Source organism: Pan troglodytes, chromosome 3, assembly GCF_028858775.2.
Source record: "Pan troglodytes isolate AG18354 chromosome 3, NHGRI_mPanTro3-v2.0_pri, whole genome shotgun sequence".
Classification (NCBI taxonomy): domain Eukaryota; kingdom Metazoa; phylum Chordata; class Mammalia; order Primates; family Hominidae; genus Pan; species Pan troglodytes.
The window spans coordinates 138,758,341-138,762,093 of NC_072401.2; the positions used below are offsets into that span (position 1 = coordinate 138,758,341).

At 38.4% G+C, this 3,753-nt stretch overlaps 1 pseudogene; it reads right to left on the bottom strand.

Moving 5' to 3' along the window:
- Window positions 1–1,785: 1,785 nt before the first annotated feature.
- LOC100610202 (small EDRK-rich factor 1-like) lies at window positions 1,786–1,972 on the bottom strand (annotated as a pseudogene).
- Window positions 1,973–3,753: the final 1,781 nt, after the last annotated feature.

Consider the following 3,753-nt stretch of genomic DNA (forward strand, 5'->3'; position numbering starts at 1 on the left):
TTATTCTCCCTTGTACCGCTTCACAAATTTTCAGAATGTGACCATGCTCACGGAATCTGTCCCAAGATAAAGAAGCAGAATATCATGAATATCCCAGGAAACGCTTTGTGTGCCCTACAGTTACTAACACCATCTGTTTAAATTTCTCTGTAGTATGTAAGGTAGTTTTCTTAGAGCCACCTCTCAGGTCACTAATTCTCTGGTTAGCTCTTCCTAATCTTCTTAGTCTGCTCATTGAGTATGACAGACAATGGTATGCATCTATGTGAATGCTCCATGGGGTGCCTAGATTAAACATTTTCCCTGGTTATGTTTGTGAGGGTGTTTGCAAATGAAATTAGAATTTAAGTTGGTGGATTGAGTAAAATAGATTACCTTTCCCAACATGGTTGGGTATCATTCAATCCTCTGAGGGCTTGACTAGAACAGAAGGTAAAGAAAGGAGGAATCTACCCCCCCTTTTTTTTTCTGCCACACTGTTCGAACTGGGACATCTCATGTCATCTTCCGCCCTTGAACTAGGATTTATATCATCGACTTCCCCAGTTCTCAGGCCTTCAGACTCAGCCTACATTACACAACTCGCTTTCCTAGGTCTCCAGTTTGCAGACAGCAGATCATGGGACTTCTCAGTTTCTATAATTACATGAGCCAATTCCTCATAATAAATATAAATAATATATAACAATATGTATATTATAAAAAATATATATAATTCTATTTTGTTATCCCATCAATAAACTTCAGCATATTTAGTTAGAAGTTTTTCTCTGATTTTCATATTTATAATACTTTAATGCCTAATTCTGTTTATTTCCATCTTAAGATTCTAATCGTATCATGTAATCCAGTTGTGTGAGCTCATTTTCAGCATTAAATTTTTTCTTTTTCTCTGATTTTATTATTTCAATTTTCTTATTACTGATGAGGATATATGGATTACAACGGTCCTGGAAAGATTTTAGACAGAAACAAAATTAAATGTGGACATGTTTGGGCCCCGGGGCTTTGATTTTTTATACGTGCCTTCCCTTCTTCCCTCCTTTATACCTAGGACCCTAGGCAGAGCAAAAATTTTAAGGCCAAATCTCTTTGTATGTATGTAAAGTTTTTCTAGGTCACTTTTCATAAATGGAGAATCTCTATGAAAAGATTTTCATGCATATTTTTATGCAGGATTAGAAAATCCAGTTTACCCACCTGCAACAGCCTGAGGCTGTCTCTCTGGTCTTCCTGTGTGAATGACAAGCCTACACTCAGCCTTTCATGCCTAAATACAGGGTAAAAATTACTGTGGGCTGCAGTGCCATCGGCTCTCACCATGTTGACTTTTATTATATTTTGTGCTCTTTGAATCTTTCCTTTATTCTTTGGGGTTTAGTTAGATCTTACTTTGAAGGTTTTGTTTCATCTATGATCTCATGTTCATAGCAGAAGGGAAACTATCTGAATCAGGTCATCATGGTTTTTAATAAAAGAAAGCAGTGTAAATACTTAACCAAGTTCTCCTATTAAAAACAACCAGCAGTTGGACTCCCCACATCTGTGCCTCCACTCTTATTCTCAATCTTCATATTTGTACATTTTTTTATGGTTAGTGTTTTATTCTTTGAAGAATGCTTCTAAAACATCACACTAAGTCAAGCTGAAAGGTAAAGTTTAAAATAGTTTTTAAAGTATAAGTCATAATATAGGTAATGACTACTCACTCTACAGAATCTTGACCTTAAAGCTTATGACACACCCAGTTGGCAGTAGCACCCATGTTTTCCAAATAGCCAGTCATTATTTTTCTTTTGTCTGCATAGACTTCTCATTAGCTGCCTTCTGCTTTTGTTGCATGAGCTCAGAGTCCCTATGCTTTCTCTGAGAGGTAGTCAACCTATCCTCTTTTCTTTTCCCCTTACTATTTTCCTGGGTTTTCTCCATGTTTTTTCTGGTGAACAAGTTCTCATTGATTTCCATGGGCCATGCCGACCATTGGCAGAGCCTGGAATAAAGCGACTCAGAAAAAGCAACAGCTCCCTGGCACACCAGGCTACCATCATCACCGTCTTCTTTTCTCTTTCTACATTTATCTGCTAGCTTTTGTTTTCTCCCCTAAGACAACCTGTGTGGGGAAAATTTTCTCAAACCATGGTTTTCCTCTACTCTCATGTCACAACAATCAACACAGAAGACTTCCGTGACAAAATGTAGGGGGGAGTTTCCCCACACACCAAGCGGTGGACACCAGATGAGTGCCCTCCTATTTAATTCCAACACTGTCTATCTGGAGATAGCATATCCCACAGGGTGGGGCTCAGTACCCAAGCCTGCCCCTTGCTCACCAGTCACAATTCTAGGCTTCTGAAATTCTGATTAACTGGCATCAGGCATTGGGGTTCCCATGACTCCCTGTTTTGGTTCAATTAATTTGCTAGAACAACTCACAGAACTGAGGGAAACAATTGCTTACATTTGCTGGTTTTGCAAAGGATATCTATGGAGAGTTGCATAGGCAGGCATGTAGAAAACGGTGTGGAGCTCCCATGCCCTCCCTGGGTGTGCCACCCTCCAGGAATCTCCATGTGTTCACCTATCTGGAAGCTCCCTTAACCCAATCCTCTTGGGATTTTATGGAAGCTTCAGGACATCAGTATTCTTTCCGCCTAGAATATAGGGCAGGACCATCTCTGGGAAAGGTCTTAAGACCCACGATCAGAAAGGCCGGGGAAGAGTAGAGTCCTGCCTGGGGTCAGTGAGATAAAGGTAGGAGAAAGGAGGGAAAGAGAAGGTTAGAGGCCTGCGCCTGAGGCCTAACACACCCAACATTATAACAAAAGACTGTAACAAGGGCTACAGAAGTTGTGAGCCAGGAACCTTGGATGAAAGCCAGTATATATCATGACACCACAAAACCAAATCTATCTAATCTCATCATTTGTATGTGACAGTTCTTCCATTTCATTCAATATCCTCCTAACACTAAAATTCTTTCCTGAGCTTATAATTCCCAGAAATAATTTCACTAATTGCAGGTATAGGAAAATCATTTTATAACTCTATTTTTAAAATATTTTATATTTAAATGATGATTTAAAATAGCCTGTTCTGCAAGACGTAATTGCTCCATTAAAAAAAAAAGTAGAAGAAAAAAAAGACCTAGCATGCTATAAAATTTTTATAATACCAAATAAGATGGTACTTGTTGGAAAATAAAGTATGCACAACTGTAAGGGGACATAAAGCTATCAAGAAAACCACAGCTTTGCTACAATCCTTGATTAGCTGAAGTAGCACTGTGGGTGTTTCCTTCAAAGTCAGTTCTTTGCTACCAGATGGAGATGTTCTTGTTTCTTGTTAGATATCCTAGACCATAATTTAATCCATTAGTCAGCAAAGAGTGGAATCATTCCCATACCTACTCCAAACGTTCTCTTTCATTTCTTTCGGGTCTATGGTACAAGTCAATACTTTCCCTATATGATTTCTTCAGGCTTTTTCATTTTATGTTTCAAGACAAACTACGCTTATTAAAAGTGAGGCTTTGGGTTGTACAACATTGTGAATGTACAAAATGCCACTTAATTTCACACTTTACAATGATTGATTTTATGCTATGTGAATTTCACCACAATAAAAACATGAGATTTTTCTCACCAGCAGTGTTGATAAAGCACCACCAATTTCTATTTATGAATTAAGTACACTGGTGATCTGGTCCTTGCTTTGGTTCAAACATAGAAATAACAACATCTGAGAGACTTTTCC